The sequence below is a fragment of the Sinohyriopsis cumingii genome, chromosome 9 (genome assembly GCF_028554795.1).
Source record: "Sinohyriopsis cumingii isolate HCF-2022 chromosome 9, ASM2855479v2, whole genome shotgun sequence".
Classification (NCBI taxonomy): Eukaryota; Metazoa; Mollusca; class Bivalvia; order Unionida; family Unionidae; genus Sinohyriopsis; species Sinohyriopsis cumingii.
The window spans coordinates 63,822,951-63,841,696 of NC_142969.1; the positions used below are offsets into that span (position 1 = coordinate 63,822,951).

General features: G+C 30.9%; 1 long non-coding RNA gene across 1 annotated transcript in view; it reads left to right on the forward strand.

Annotated features, from left to right (window-relative positions):
• Positions 1–4,696: 4,696 nt before the first annotated feature.
• Positions 4,697–18,746, forward strand: part of LOC149791921 (uncharacterized) — a 73,988-nt gene continuing 59,938 nt past the window's right edge. Inside the window, exons 1-4 of the long non-coding RNA XR_016423231.1 lie at positions 4,697–5,912; positions 7,426–7,503; positions 10,197–10,286; positions 12,090–12,204. This is a non-coding gene — a long non-coding RNA (uncharacterized LOC149791921). The remainder of the gene's footprint in view (positions 5,913–7,425; positions 7,504–10,196; positions 10,287–12,089; positions 12,205–18,746) is intronic.

The window sequence follows — 18,746 nt, forward strand, 5'->3', positions numbered from 1 at the left end:
TATTGTTAGTTCCTTAAATGACTAAAAGATATTCATTAACTTGTAATATACTTTTATTTTAACTGACTGCTTTATGATCTATTTGAGACACAGTCAAGATCCACACGTGCAAAGACGTGAGAGAGAGAGAGAGACAGACAGACAGACAGACAGAGAGGAACGAACAAAGATTCGAAATTGTAGATATTCATACTGTTCGCCCACACCCAAAGGAAGTGAGGAGAGAAACAGTCTGTAACGTGGGTATCGGGGTTGTAATCGCCCTTCAAATATTCCTTGCTTTTATACATATTGAAATAATTAAAGACAATTAAAATTCATTTGTATTGTCTTCTATGTGGACAGCTTAAAATGATGAGTTACGACAAATATATATTTTAATTGCTAATTTATGTTATGTTTCTTGTATGTAAAGACCGATGTCTCCACATGGTAAGGAAAAAGAAACAAAGAAAGAACGGAAATTGAAATGGAAATAAATAAGGAACGTGTGTTTTGCTGTGTTATATTTGCATTATTTATTCGAGATAATAATAATAATAATAATAATAATAATAATAATAATAATAATGATAATAATAATAATAATAATAATAATAATAATAGTAAGATTCCGATCGAGATTTTATAAAAATGGTTTCTAGAATATTTTATGCCGATTGTTCAAGCTATCAGAACTTGGTTAATCAGTGTCAAAAATCCATAGCTGGCATGAGGAGATAGAAGTTTATATTAAAGATGTTCTTTGTCATAATTGATTGCCATGCATTTTTCCATGATCAAACTTTCTTCAAGTTGTTGGCACAGAGTGTGTTTTGCTTCAAAAATGTAAAGTCAGATTTAAAGTGGTACCTCCCACTGTGGAATCCAGTTTAAAAAGTGACAATTGCAAATTGTATCCGCAAAAGTAAATGTAAATAAAACTGCAGACAAATGCAAAACGCTGATATGAGACATGCCTTGAATGATAATGTTTTATAGATACAGGTAGTGTTTAACAATAAGCGGTTACATATCTATTCCCCAAAATGTTCTCTACGGTCAAATTAAAATGACGTTTCGAATATACAAACACCGGTTTTCCACAACTTCTTCATCATTTAGAGTATATACCGTTCATTCCCGCAAACCCGAGACCTGGATAGAGCGCAGTGATTTATATAAAATCGATGCCAAATGTTTGACGGAAGTAATGATTCATTCTATAAAAAGGACTGGCCCTACTTGTTTCCAGAGCAATAGGTATGCTAAGCTTTTCTTTCCTATAAACAGTTCTGAATGTCGGATGTTATTTTCAAATCGTACCCAAACGGAAGAGTTGTATTCCAACTGCTAATTTACAATTATCAGTTGTTGTCAGAGTCGTTTCCCGTGGAAAAATATGTTTACCATTGGAATGGAATGGCGTCTATGCAAAATATTAACTGACATACATGCAAAAGTTCTAATGATATTTCGACTTTGAAATTATTCAAGTAAGTATGCACGATTAAGATGTTATATCAAAATTATATATCATACATAATTTTACACATTGATATCATGACTATATTTTGAGTTGAAATCTCGCTTGAAATAATTTTGCCAAGCACACTGAAACGGAATTTTCTTATTCCTCCCGATGTAAAGTCTAGATATGAAAAACATGGATAATTGAAGAACATAGATTTGAGAAAGGATATTTATATGGCTAATGTTACATATAAATTCAAGCTGAAATAATCAGTAGCATTGTACTTACTATTTAAAATCATATTGCAAATGATTTCAAATTTACACATCATATGTTGTTAACAACATATTTGGGAGCTTTTCTGGCAACATTTATGCAGTATTCATAAGGCTTTATACTATGAACCGTATTGTTTGCCTATTTCAAAATTCTACATGTTTAAAGTGCTTGCAAAGCGTTTGCTTTTCTTTTGAATCGTTCTTAAGCTTTCATTGCGTTAGATACATATGTTGCCCTACAAAAATAAAAGTCGTGTCATTTTCAAATAATTGAAGCACAATAAAGCTTGAATGGAAAAAGGAAATAAGGAAGAAATAAATGAAATAATAAATAAATTAATTCAAGAAAAATGAATCAAAGAAAACACGAAGAAAGAAATACGTCTACGTCAATATTATAAAATGACCAAATATTACAATCCATAATTTTGACCTTATGAGAATTAGGTAGAACTATTTTTGATGCACACCAATGTAACCTAAAATATAAATCAGTCTCACACATTGTCTATTTCAGAAATTAGTATAAGTGCAAAATATACATCCGTCTCACTAATTATTTATTTCAAATTAGTAGTAGTATAAAATATACATGCATCCCACATATTATCTCTTTCAGAAATTATTATTATTATTATTATTATTATTATTATTATTATTATTATTATTATTATTATTATTATTATTATTATTAAACTCAATATTTTACTTCCCTGTAAATAGGTTTGAGACACATTATCTTAGATTTCTCTGGAAACCTTAGCCATAACAACTCTAAAAATTAGAAGGTAGATTTTAAATCTTTTATACAACTGAATATTATATTCCCAAATTGGAAGCGTCGAATATTTTTTGGTTTTATATTGTTTTAAATCCTATTCTGTCAAACTACTTCTGTGTCAATGTCGATGTTATGAAAATATTTAATGTCTTATTTATTTATATCACCTCTGAAACTTCCAGCTCGAGAGTGACTGACCAGTGAAGTCTCTCTCTCTCTCTCTCTCTCTCTCTCTCTCTCTCTCTCTCTCTCTCTTCATGCCAGTACCAAATAGTTTTACGACAATCTAATAAAATTAATACTGGGAAAGAACGCCAATGGTTTCTCCTTCGTCTAACCAACACGATATCAAGGTATTCTTAAATTGACCGAAGATAGAGGCGAATGCAATATCTGTACTTACGTTTCACATGTGTGATCAATTTTGACTTATCGACAAAGTGTCTGGCTTTTACCAGAAATTCAGCAGGAACTTGACCATTAATCTTGAACAGAAAGACGAAGGGATGTAAATAATGACTAAGAAGAACGCCGAAACTTTTGTGCGAACCTGTAGGGAGTATGTTTCCAGCATTCACATCATCACCAATTACACAATAACTTCTAAATATATGGAATGATGTATTGGTAGGAATCAATTTTCTTCTTCAGTTCTCGACAGTAATTATTCTACTGAGGATATGTAATAGATGGATGGGTGGGGGGTCATATGGAGGGTGGGGTGTCATGTTCGAACTTCTGGACTGAATCCTTTCATAATACAAGAAACAAATATCTCTAGCGCGTCCCGTGATTGCTCCTCTTCCCATCTTAAAACAGTAGTTAGTTACAGCTTGTTTTCAAACATATTTCTTAATGTTTAAACCATAGATGAAATGTTCTCTGCTAGTACCATTTACATCATTTCGTTGTAGGATAATCATGAGAAAATATGTGTGGAATGAAGAAAAATGAAATTATCAGTTTGCCATAATCATTTATTCGTTCAAAATTAAATTAATGATACAATTCTATATAATTTTCTCAATTTCTAAAATCGTTTTAAATAAATATATTTTTAATGGAAAATTCAAGTTATTATTTTGCTTCAGATAAGTTTTTCTTTAGAATCAAATTTAGCTGGAACGTGTCTTCCTTATCAATTATTTCAAATTTAGCTGGAGCGTGTCTTCCTTATTAATTATTTCAAAGTAGAAAATGGAGAAATATATTACAATCTCTCTACTGTACAAACTTCGACAAAACAGATTTACAGAAAGAATGAAGTTATTTATTAGCTTTCATCAAATTCTTGCATAGAAATAAGTGAAGTTAGAAATTTCTTCTCGATTTTCAGTTACCTTTTAAAATCTGTGTTTTGTTGTGTAAGAAATTCTATAAAAAAAATAGAAAGTGTGAAATAATTATAATAAGCAGAAGTAGTACACGATAAGTATTTATAAACTGAGTAAAATAGATCGAAGTCTGCTACATTTTCTCCACAGATATAAGGTATATTTAATAAAATTGCGTAGCAATGGTTCATAATTTGGTTTATTTACTAAAATAAAGCATAATGATTCAGAATTTAGTGTATTTAGTAAAATAGCCCTAATGGTTCATAATTTGGTTTATTTTTTTTTCAAATATTTTTGTCAAATATCACCATAATGAGTCAGACTTTGGTGCATTTATTAAAATAGTCCCATTGGTTTATAATTATGGTGTATTTACTAAATAATGGTTCAAAATTTGGTGCTATAGTTGTATAGAGATTTTACTTTTCTTAATCATTAATTTGTGATGGAATTGTAACAACCGTACAGCTTTCAATTAAGAAGCGAATTCTTTACTACAGACTTACAGATTCATGGTAGTTCATAGCATTTTAGTTTTTATCGCAAAATGTTGTGTGTTTATGTGTGTATACATTCAAATGCAAATTATGTATATCAGTGCTGCGTGTGTTTATATCATAAAACATTGAGCAAAATCCTACCGCGTCAGATTCATTACCATAGGAACACAGAAAATAATGAAGAAATATATATATATATATATATATATATATATATATATATATATATATATATATATATATATATATATATATATATATATATATATATATATATATATATATATATATATATATATATTAGTTATAGTAAGTATCAAAATTAACAGAAATTAAATCGAATCAATTCCAAATTAGAATCAAGTGGAACTTTGGCTACCAGTTTGTCTCATTGGGAGGAATTGGGCTACCATAGGTGGATATATGGATAAATGGGCTACCAGTTTGTCTTATTTGGTTGAACTTTGGATACCATTTTGTCTCACTATATTTAGTTCAGCTACCAGTTTGTCTCATAGGTGGATATTTGGACTTCCAGTTTATTTAACGATAGCAAGGTTCTTGCTGGCGCAAATTCGATGATGTAGACTCTTTAACAGAAATTATAATTTTGTTTGCAAAATTGCGATTAGTATACCTGTATTGGACGAGATAAAAGCGACCTGTTTATGTCGGCAACTCTATGATTCGTTTACTTCTTTTGCGAAAATGTATTATTCTAAAACTGTATTATTCAGAGTAAAATAGAATGCGCAGTATAATAAAAGCAAGTCACGTGTCTATCAGACCAAACCAACGTATTAAAAATCTATAGAAGACGATCTTGAAGGAAAATGAAAGATAAACTCCACGTTTGCAATTCATCAAAGTACAAGATTTCCATTGAGAAACAAGCAAATAAATCAAAACATTCACTTTCCTGAGAAAAGCAAACATACAGGGTAAACAGAGATAGCCACACAAAGTTCTAAACGGAAAATAATATTAAGTTAAGATGAATTAAAGGAAAAACAAAACAAATATATTTATCTGTTCCTGTGGCGTCAATACAAATGAAAATGTTTCGGTAAGAAAATAAAAATATTACATAATGCCCCGAAAAGTTATATTATGTACAAGATGTCAACTGAGAAATATTTCACAACATGCTCACTTTATCCATATTAATTTACCTCCTTTTCTGCCATCGTCCAGTATATGTTTGCATCTGCACAAGAAAAACCAGAATTATATCAATGATAACTGTCATGTTTTTTAATGGTATGATTGATGTATCAGTAAGAATCTTCAACTAGCGCCCTCTCATTAATTGAGTAATGACTGTCCCATTACCAGACAGACATATGTTTGTCCTATACTCATTTCAAGTAATTTAGAGCTCTTCAAAAAATATTTATATGAACATAATAGCTGTCTTACGATGAAGAAAGCAATTGATTGATTGTTTATTTACATTTATTTTAATATGAAAATTTGACTGATCAAGATTATGTATACATATTTACAGACAAGCCGCCAAACTCCTCTATCTACGAATTGTATGAGTTGCTAACAACACAAAATGTGAGTGTACTGATTGGATTAAAAAGATGTAGAGATATTAAATACATGTATAGAGATAAAGAACATTTATAGAAGCTACAAAGATTAAGTACATGTATATAGAGTATGTACATTTAAAGTGATTAAGTACAATTATAGAGATTAAGTACACGTAAAGACATTAAGTACACGTAAAGACATTAAGTACACGTAAAGACATTAAGTACACGTAAAGTGATTAAGTACACGTAAAGACATTAAGTACACGTAAAGACATTAAGTACACGTAAAGACATTAAGTACATGTAAAGTGATTAAGTACACGTAAAGATATTAAGTACACGTAAAGACATTAAGTACACGTAAAGACATTAAGTACATGTTTAAAGTTTAAGTACTTTGATGCAGATTGAGTAAATATATAGAAGTTAAGTACATGTATATATACATTTATAGAGAATAAGTATATTTAAGAGAGATTAAGTGCATGTATAGAGATTAAGTATATTTATAAAAATTAAGTATGTTTAGAGACATTAAGTATATGTATAGAGATTAAGTAAATGTATATAGATTAAGTACATGTGTAGATGTTAAGTACATTTATAAAGATTCAGTACATGTATAGAGATTAAATACATTTAAAGTGAATAAGTACACTTATAGAGATTAAGTACATGTATATATATTAAATAGATTTATAGAGATTAAGTACGTTTATAGAGATTAAGTAAACGTATAGATGTTAAGTACATTTCCAAAGATTATGTACATGTATAAAGATTAAATACATTTAAAGTGAAAAGTACATTTATAGAGATTAAGTGCACGTATATACATTAAATATAGAGATTATGTACATATATAGATGTTAAGTACATTTAAAGTGATAAGTACTCTTATAGAGATTAAGTACACTTATATAGATTAAGTACATGTATAGACATTAAATACGTGTCTAGAGAGTGTACATGTTTAAAGATTAAGTAAATTTATAGCGATTAAGTACATGTATATGTATTAAGTACATTTACAAAGATTAAATTCATATATAGAGATTAAGTGCATATATAGAGATGATGTATATTTATAGAATTTATATTCAAAAAGTATGTTTTAAAGTAAACTCAGAATAGTTATTTATATTACCGTTTCACCCTATTTTGTCGTGTCTGTCCGAAATATCTGTCTGTCTGTATGTCTGTCTGTCTGTCTCTCTCACTCTCTCTCTCTCAGCTTCTGTATCACTGTAAATAAAAGAATGTTGAATGCGACATAAGTCTGACTTCATACAAATATATTTTGGTCATTTTTTATTTGTCTGATCCACCTTATGATAGCTGTCATTGATTTTGTTTTTATTTTATGTTAATTTTTTACTTTGACCATATTATATAAATGGGTACAAGAGTTTAAGATTTGTCACCATATATAAACTGTGGGTATATTTTTCATAAATATTTTAATTTTTGACATTTTATAAAGCATATTAATTTAACAAAGTAAATAGTATTTATTTTTCGTTTCTTTACAGCTACAAACGTCTTGTCACAGACTGCGTTAATAAGATTATTCTGACCTTTGTGATCCACAGCTACATCAATGATTATAGGTAATTGTGTAAATATTTATTTTTATTTTCTTGAAATAAATAAATAAATAACTTTATTAGCAATGAAACAGGTACAAGTACCACTTATACGTATCGTCATTAGTTTTAAATCTGGACATCCAAGAGATATCACGTGACCTGTCATACGTTCCTGCTCAGCTACATATTTCAATCGGAATTGGCTTCCTGCATTCGTAAGACAACAAGGGAGCCGATTCGTCCTGAGGCGGTAAAGGTAATTTATTTTCTATATATCATTTGATTCATAGTTCTGTTCAAAAGCCGCTAGGTTAATGAACTTAATGGACGTTTTGTTGCTGATGGGAGCAGATAGATCACATATTGATGGTGAAAATCTTTGTTTTAAGGTGGTTACAAAACCTAATTTTATTGCTATCATTATGTGGAAAATTTCACATTATTCGCTGTTATTGAGAGAGCTTCTCCTATTGGTGAACTATTTATATACGATCAATAACGTCTGGACAACAAGCAACGAATGCCTACGTGCCATCAAACTGACATTATGTTCAGTCTGCAAGATAACGAGAATGCAAAATAATTTGACTTCTTTTTATTTCTAAAAGATAATAGAAAACTATTACGTTATTATTATTATTATTATTATTATTACAAAAACCCAAACTACATTTCAATTTGTTATATGCGGTGTAACACACGTAACAACTTACAATCTGGCAAACATTAAAACGATAAAACCAGTATACACATACTAACGTAGTTAAAGTGCAAGAAATCTATAAAACAACATCCTGAATATTTTTATTTACAAACTTCATGTAATATATTTTCCATGATATTCAATGTCTTGCTGTGAAACATTGATATTTTGACATATCCAAATTTGTATTATTCAATACTACTACTGCTAGTATAATTATTGTTATTATTATTATTATTATTATTATTATAAACATATTATATACATGTTTTTAATTTACCCCCTTCTCCCTCCCTCTCTCTCTCTCTCTCTCTCTCTCTCTCTCACACACACACACACACACACACACAAATCGATTAATCGACCGAATGTTCAACATATATTTTTGAAAATTTAAATTGTACAATGATACAGCTGATTTTTATGTAAGTGTGGCTTTGAGTAAAAGAAGGCTTAACTCCTTGATCTTGTATTAATGTATTCTGCTTTAACGTTAAATTCTGATTCTTTCACACCTGAAATTTACACCTGTCCTTTATCCTTTGATGTTGCTGCTTGCGCTTCCAGTATGTACTTCAACCGATCCACTGATGGAGTAGTGGTGTTTTTATAAGGTGTTTATCTCTGTAACTGACAACACCCCCTCTGGACTGTGAAAACACACTTAGTCTCGCCCTCTATACTTATTCCATTTTCGGGACCAGTTACGAAGTAGCCATTTGTGATTTTATCGGCTTGAAACCTGTGATTTTAAGGACGTATTTTAAGCTAATATTTACCTGTCAATCATCTATTGTAGTGCGGCACTTTTAATGTACTAATAAGGTTACGGACCACTCGCCGGTTGCGCAGGAAAATTTGGAATAAATCATGTATATTTAATAGCCCTTGGATCTATATCAAACACAGCCTTTCAATTACCTTTGAGAGGTGAGAACTATGTGCCTGTCATGTTTTGAAAGAATACTAGAGAACAACATTTAATACTTTGTATTGAGAAAATATAGATATTTGTGGAAATGTATTAGCCAATCAGAAACGAAATAATTGTTCATTCCTTCTTATTGTGAAACCACTCTAGCCGGGTTGCAAAAGACTCTCCTCTTGCCGGCACGAAAAGCATACAGTATGTTGCTAATTCCTTGATATTAATGACAAATATCTTTACTACAATATTTGCAGTGCCAGACTGCAAATCAATAACATTTCCTCGATGCGTGCTAGGAAGAAATGCTGAATTTTTTTTATCATGAGTGGTGCGTTCTCGCTCTGGCATTTTGTAATGACGAAATCAAAGATTAATTATTAACCATCTATCAACACGAATCTCGTATGTAAACACGCCCTTTGTTCGAGAATCATCTTCCAAAAAGACTACCATCGGTTAGTTATAAAATATAGGTGGACTATTAGACTAATTAACAATTACGTTAATGCTCAGTTATACATTTGATATAAAAATCTGGAAGTTAGAGAGAATCTACACTTGAGTTTACACAATCTAATATACACATATTTTAATACACGTATGTGCATGTTATATGTGTATAAAGGTTAAGCTATAGCTTTCTATTAGGAAACTCAACGAAAAACACAGTATTCCTCAATTCCTTTTTAATTAACAAAAACACAGTATTCCTCAATTCATTTTTCATTAACAAAAACAGTATTCCTCAATTCCTTTTTCATTAACAAAAACACAGTATTCCTCAATTCCTTTTTCATTAAGAAAAACACACTATTCCTCAATACCTTTTTCATTAAGAAAAACAATCAGGACGTTTTCTTTCTGGTCAAAAAGGAGTGTTTGGTGAATTTACAATTAAAGTTAGTAAGAAAAATTAGGGTTACTTTCAGACACATATGAACAATGCAACAGGGTTCTGAAAGTTTTAAACTGAGGCACTTCTTTCATTTTGATTAGCCAAACAAGCAACAAACTATTATTATTATTATTATTATTATTATTATTATTAAATATATATTAATTTTTTTTGCATTGTTATCAAAGTACGCCAAATCTATGAAGAAGATGACGGTATATTCTGTGTAGACGTATTTGAAACTGGGAAGGCAATGACAGTGACACGACAACAACAAGGTTAAGTTTATAATGATGCAAATTGCCAAATAAATGAAACTTTGCATTCACCCGATGTATTTTGCTATTTTAACTAATGACTGTCTAGCAGGGTTATTTATTTTGAAAATAACGGTATGTGTAAACGAATACTAACGGGCCTACAATTTTAATACAGATTTTGTAAAAACTACAGATAATGTTTTGCAAAATATTTATATATAAAAAACTCATTTAAGAATGTATAATTTTGAAAAATATATAAAAGTCGCTTACAAATTTACTAAATTGAATAAACTGTAGACTGAAAATGTGTGTATCGTCAGTATTGTATATAAAAATACATGTAAGAATTCATAACTGATATCAAAACAAACGATAATATTGAATGAATGCAAATAACTGAAGGGAAATTAATCACCACAGATATCACAGGAAATGCAAACAGTTAACGATAGAACATTTCAGTGGACGGAATTTGTTAGCGACTTCTTATATTTTATATATGTATAAATGCATATTGCAATATATATTTTATATTAGTTTCATAAGGGAAGACATTATAGAGGCTGTACATTCTTTATTTTCATGTACTTTTTTCGATAAACAACTTTGCGTAACATCTAAATGCTAAGAATGTAGATTGTAAAATCGAGAAACCATGTCTATCCCATTTTTATTCCATGATTCCAGATAGTTTGTTGTGCAAAATCATGTATTGCTCAGTTATTCTGTTTTTCTTTACACTTCATCTCTCTTTGACACGAACCTCTTCCAAAAGAACCATTTCCACATGTGATGTTAACATAATGTTTGTTAATACTGCTCTACGTTCTTAGACCATGATATTTAAATCATTGTATAATGTGTAAAATTAGCAGATGTGGAATAGAAATTAAGCACAGATCTGTCTTTTAGACGTTGATGCATGTCATGTTTCAAAATAATGAGATAGGACGATTTCAAATTCAGTCTACTCTAATCCTATTGTTTCATTTTTAAATCCAAACCAACCATCTTGTTGAAGCTGTCGAATTTTTCCGTGGATGACAAATTACATTCCAAGAAATCCTTGCCCCAAAAGTCATTTATCACTTCCAAAGAAAACTAGAAACTTAAAAGTACAATGGCGCCCGCCGTGGCGGGGATTTGATTGGCCGAGAATTTGGGGGGCTTTGAATAGGACGCGGTTCTGCGCCAGCCGTTATCAAGATGAAACGGAGCAAAGATTGCAGGAAAAAAAAAGTAATTGTCCGCTTTCCTCTTGACTTATCTTATCAGGAGTTTTAGTGAAATATGGAAATCTGACAAGATCTGTCGCAATCATGGGTCACTTCTATAAAATAGTTCCTTGAAACGAAATTACTCAAAATAGGACTTGTAAGGGTCCGACAATTATTAAGGTATAAAAAAATTCAACCCACCATTAAAACAAGCAAAAAATTATTTGATTACTTAATATAATGAAGAGAAGATAAATCAAACATACACACTCTTATTCTCTACAAAAGTGTATGTTGTTGTTCTTACTGCTGTGTTTTTAACTAGCTATATAGTTGCAGTGCTAAAATTCTGTATTGAAACCATTTAAGAAATGCATACAGGATAATTATATTTTTTGAAACCAGTATCATTTAATTCGTATTCTCTAACGGAATGATTTGTTTCAAACACTCTAATCTTCACAGCTGGCCCTGTAATATTTCATTACGCATATATCTTCATAGAATCGTTGTTGTAACAGGAAAATATTTGGGAATATGTGAAATAAGTTAAAATGTAAGTTTGCTAAAGTTTTAGACCTCTATGGGTTATTCACTCCAGGATTAGCAGCTGATCTATGGAGGAAAGGCTAGAAAACCAGACCAAAGGGAAATACAAGAAGTGAAGGGAGTACTGACCTAGAAACCCTAGCAAAGGGACTTAGATGCAAGAAAATGTAAGCAACAAATCAATCTCAACAGAAATTATACATTTTACAAATTTGAAAAGAAAATGCAAAGCAGAGTTCAATTTCAAATTCAACGCAAAACAAAAAATTAACCAGGATGAATAATCTGGACCAATTAAATTAACTTCAAAAATAAGACTTTATTTCAAAATTGAAAGGTTTTACATCCATTAAATAAAATACAAAGCCTATAGGTACTGTAGACCTATTTCTGAGGCGTCATCTCTAAAGTTTCCAATCAGCCAAATATGCTTGGACGGACTTAGAGTTTCCAACCAACCATGTCTGCTGGGACGGACTTAAAGTTTCCAACCAACCATGTCTGCTGAGACGGACTTAAAGAAGTCCACAAACAGTACACGTATGGAAGGTTTATTCATATCTGAAAACAGAGAGAGAAAAAATCGCATATTTTTTTTATTTCTCTCTTTTCTTCACTAAATACGCATTAAATAAACACGGAGCCAAATGATGGGTATTCTTTTTTCAGTTTGCTACCAATATCACACACCTTATAAAATTGATTAATGAGATAGTAGTATTTAATGTCCAACGTTTCAAAAAGAAATATAATTTTATATTACTTTTCATTTAGTTATTAATCTGTTCTAGTCACTAATCAGAGATTTATGAATTGTACCCACTGTGATCAGTTTGACGATTCGGAATAGTTTTTTCACATGATCACGCAATCTCAGTAAACTAAGGGTAGTAGAAAACTAAACCAATCTATTCCACCTGATCAAGTCAAACAGTAATGGGAAACTCTTAAAGTGCGTTAATGCTACAAAAATGAAAACATGTAAGTTAACTTTGTGTATGAAAATATTTATTTAGAATAAATGTTACCATGAAAATATTTAATTGGTTAATTAGACTAAAATTGAAATTGTTAAAAAAATAAATCAAATTTCTTCTATTATCTACACATTTCACTGCTTTATGTCATATTATAGGAAATTCCAGTGTCATAAATTTCTGAAGAAAGATCTACAAAAGCTTGCCCATTTTGAAAAGTTGATAGGAATTTTTAGGAAATAAAAAGGTCATTTGCAATTAATTTATTCTAAACCTTTAATTATCTTGGCACCAGAGTAATGCCAGTTAATTATAATGAGTCACTATTAAAAATGTGCTTAGAAATAGGTAATTGATAACTATTATTATTATCATTATTATTATTATTATTATTATTATTATTATTATTATTATTATTATATCCCACTACCACTATATATATTCTGTCATAGAGAGTATTTGCGAATCAGCACAGACAGTGAAAGTAGCTCAGAATGATTAATATATACGAACATTTTTTGATTTGGTCAACATACGACCTTGGTACTCTTTAAAAATTAATTAATTAATTAATTAATTAATTAATTAATTAATTAATTAATTAATTAATTAATTAATTAATTAATCAATAACAACAACAACAACAACAACAATAATAATAATAATAATGATAATACTGATAATAAAGAGGTATGTTTTATGCTTTATTTATCTTTTTTATTATGAGAAAGTGTTTGTTATGACTGTAGCTAACTTAACATAAATTAGTATATGTTAGAGATATAATGTTTAAAATACTGAAATCCATGTATGCAAGGGCCAAAGCTTGTGTGAATAAGCCAAATCTCGTGAGATAAATATTTATTTGGCCGGCTGGGTGAGGCAAAGGATTTTTTAATCACGTATTTTATTTTTCTGGTTTAAAGACAAACATTTCTGAAATTGACAACGGTGTTACATTAGAATTTAATCAGCTATTTGCACTGTATATGCAGAGGAATTGGTTGCATTTGCCGAAACTGTTTCAACTTCCAAAAATTCTAAATGAACTAAAAGAATATATGGAAAGATTGAATAAACTTGAAAGAAAAACAAACCCAACTCAAATTGCAGTTTTTTGAAGAGAGGGATATTTAAGAGGATATGAAAGTTGGTATTTTGGTGATTGACTGGTATAGTGTTATAAATATTTTGGTGATTGACTGGTATAGTGTTATAAATATTTTCGTGATTGACTGGTATAGTGTTATAAATATTTTCGTGATTCACTGGTATAGTGTTATAAATATTTTCGTGATTGACTGGTATAGTGTTATAAATATTTTCGTGATTCACTGGTATAGTGTTATAAATATTTTGGTGATTGACTGGTATAGTGTTATAAATATTTTCGTGATTGACTGGTATAGTGTTATAAATATTTTCGTGATTAACTGGTATAGTGTTATAAATACTTTGGTGATTGGTGTAGTGTTTTAAATAGTTTGGTTGTGTTTTCTCATCTGAAATCTCGTTTTATATGTGTCGAGGAAATGCATTCTCCAGAGACACTTTGTAGTTTGAATATTTGACTTAATCGTTTGATAAGTTGTCTAAACAAAACCCTTTAACCGTCTATTCCAAATATTTAATACTAAAATACGTCCTGGTTTGAATTATGGGTCAGAGGTTTGGGTTTTACATACAAGGCAAATGACATTGGAGCTGTACATATCTTTTGTAAATATATTGTAACTATTACAAACCCCACCCAAAATGCTTAGATCGATAATGTGGTGTGAAGAAATATAAGTAAATATATATGCTCTTTTCGTGCAGATACATAATTTCACTCTTCCGATAAATGCCCATGTATGATAATTTGAGAAATGCCTATTTACCTTCATGCGTCCATGGTAATGTAAAACACATACCGTTTAATAACTTTATGCAGAGAATCAATAATATTATCCATATTCTACATAATTATCTATCTTTATCTATCATACTCTATGAGAATTAGAGTCAGCGTGTTTATCCTAGAATTATATTTCGTGCTTGTTACATAGTTTTTCAAACATGTATTTAGGAAGGTGGCATATGTTACAAGAAATTATATATATATATATATATATATATATATATATATATATATATATATATATATATATATATATATATAATTTAGGGGCAAAATTTCACCACTAAATATTGTTAGAAGTGAAATTTGTTCTAGTAATTACGTTATGTTTTTGTTTCCACGCTAAGAGGAAAGGAGAAATGAATGTGCCTTATACATACATACATACATACATACATACATATAGTAATTACATTATGTTTTGTTACCACGCTAAGAGGAAAGGAGAGAATGAATGTGCCTTTCTCATTTTGTTTCTGAAAATCATTGTTTAGAAATCCTATTTTCTCCAGCAATAAACAAAGGATCACACAAAATTATAAGGAATTATACGAAAGAAAACTAAACAATAGTTTTCTCCATGAAGGATAGAAAGACCATTAATCATTTTCTTTTGACTTTTTAATTTGCGTTTTCAACAGTGAGCAAGCGAGGTAAGAGGAAAAATGTTGGGCACTCTTTTCAAGGCATCGCGTATTTCTTTTCTATTTTAATTTTGACTAGAATTCGCTCCTATCAACTTTTTCTTTAATCAACATCTCGGGAGGAAAGAAAATTGGTTGTTGTCAATTTCAAGTTGCCCAGTTGTCGATTTCATTCCCTATTGGGAGAAAAGCGGAGATTCCTTCCGTCACTGATTAGTGGAGTAAATTTTAGTGTAGCGAAAAGTTCTGAAACTGACACCGGGGCAACATTGTGCAACCGGCAAACTGTGTATTTGTGACAGAAATAAGTTAATTAACAGATATTCCTTTGGAAGTTTTGTAGCCAATAAGGCTCATAGGTCATTAATCTTGATGCTGTCAGATTTTCAATTCTAATATTCGGCTCTTTCTTCATCAGCTAAATCAGGCGGCATATTCGTCTCTATTTCTTTAACACTTCGCTGCTTTTATTTTTTATCTAATTTTTTGCTTGCGATCTGATGTGTACAGAATCAAAGCTTGTTCTTTGAAAATTACAATACAAAGCTTCTATGGTCCCGGAGTCTTTGATTGGATTAAGGCAAACTCACGCTTTGATCAGTCCATGTCTCTGTTCAATACACAACAGCATTTGTAAAAAGCTCATAGAGAGTATATCCCCACAACACAATTCCTGAAACACTCTAACTGGTCAGTAAAATGGGATTATTTGTATGCTAGAGATTAATGGAAATCAGAAAATATGTATTGCATTGAAAGTAAATCCCCATATTGTATCTCCTATTAAAAAAGAAAATTCCATCTAAATCTTTTTATACAATCTGTTCGAATGGCTATCGTGTAATACTTGCGATATGTGTATCAGGATATAAGAGGATTTTGAGATCTTGAATCTATTACATTTCTAAGGACGCGCTTTTCTTGACTCCTAACTACTAACAAATCCCAAAAAATAAGATACGATCGTCCTATTCTCCAAATATAATCTCTTTATAGTTTGTTATTTATCTTAATATAAACTAAGAACTGTAAATGCTTACATTTTAAATCATCAGTTCAATTTGCTAGAAAAGCTACGAGCACTAAGTTGATGAATAATATGATAGAATTGAATATAAGAAGTAGTTTTTCTACATATTTGGAATAAAATTAGACGTGAATAATTCATTTTTAAGTATTATTTCGATAACATTGAAAACCTATAAATGACTAAGTTATAAACTAAATATGTTACTAACTTCAAAAAGACTGATGCAGTCATTGAAATAAACTTAAATAAAAGAGTTCATTTTTATTTCCATTATCCATCGATTTAAAAGTTGTCAGACATACATTTTAATACAAACGAAAAACAATATCTCGTAACTTAAGCAAATTTGCATCATTAACCCACAACCGCATGCCACCACCCACCCATCTCCCAAAAATGTGCCCATAGTGCAAGGTAGAAAAATAAGACATAAAAATTTTCTATCAAAGATAATAAAATGATATTTATATGTCTATACATGTTTTCGCTGGTTCAAAGAGAGAGAGAGAGAGAGAGAGAGAGAGAGAGAGAGTACATGTGTGTATACGTGTGTGTGTTTATGTGTGTGTGATTTGGATTTTGAACGTAGCTTTAACAATTTTTCTGTCATATCGCTACGATGTCTGCAGTATGGCAGTTTAAAGTGTGTGTGTATCTGTGTGTGTGTTTGTGTGTGTGTGTGTGTGTGTTTTGGATTTTTAACGTAACTTTAACAATGTTTAAGTCATATCGCCACCATGTCTGCAGTGTGGCCGTTTATAGTGATGTCCAGCACTGAAGCATCATGCTGCAGACATGTCCCACCCAGGCAAATTATCTTGACACCAGGCAGACAAGTCCTAACACTGTCCTCTCAACGCTGAACGCATAGCGAGGCAGCTGTTAGGATCATTTGTTATAAGTCTTTGGTATGACTCAGCCGGGGTTCGAACCCGCGACCTCCCGCATCCGAGGCGGACGCTCTAGTCAAAAAGGCCACCGGAGATGACGGCTGGTTCATAGGTAAACTATCTTAAATAATTGTTACGTCTGCATCGGTGATATTTATTTATTTATTTAAACGTGCTGCACTAATTATTCTTCTTTTGTTGTTTTTTTCGTTTACTCTGCAACAAACTCTCCAATACAATTTTTGAAAATTAGTTTTACATAACCCCGATTTATTTCATGCTCCGAGTCAAAGAACACACTGAATCCAAATAGCGCCAACTTTCATGTTGAATGCCAGTGATGACCTAATGGCAACATTATGGATTGAGTATGCTTGTAATCACAGCCGTAGAACTTCATTTGGAATGGACAACGCGGACCAACCTTTTTGAGATAACGTTCAGCATTGATCAAGCAACACACTTTGATCACCGGGGATAAGGAATGTTTTGTTTGATTGTTTAGTTTGGGGGGTTGGAGGGGGCAACTTGTTATTTAGGGTAACTTCAATATGCCGTTTCCTGAAACATCTCTCTTTCATTGAAGACAGGCATTTGTTGATCTGAATTTACTTTTGATAAATGACCTGACCTCTGGAGAAATGTTTTGCTCAATATTTGTATATAAATCATTATCTCATCGCTTTGTGTGCCCGAACGTGAGTGAATAATTCTTTTACCCTGCGACATGATAAAACGATGACTTGCTCATTCCTCTCGTCCACAGTAAAGCAAACTTTAATCCAAATGGGGTGGAAACGTTTCGTTTCTGCGCGCGCTTCTCTTTAATCTTTTACATGAAAGAAAATTAGAATTGCCAAAAATCTCACAAGTGATGGCTACTGTTTGGAATCTAAGCTTTTGCTAATGTTCTTATTCCGTAACATCGTTCAGCTTCGTTTTTGATAATGCAGTAACTCATTTTACCCCTTCATCATGTGGTTTATATTAATGTCATATTGAAAAACATATTCACCATTAAAACACCTCTTTACTTGAAGAGTATCAAGTACCAGGAAATTACAACAAAAAAGCAAGTTTTGGATTCCCGTCGAAAACACAGTCAAACTTTTTACTTTTCACTCAAGTTGATTGACAGGTTCTCAACACTCCGGGAATCCTCAGCACGTAACCAGATGTACATTTCATAACATGAAACAGACACTTCCTCGAGTTCTACAGAACTGTTGAGTATACAAGACTAGTTACTGGCCCTTTTGAAAAAAAGA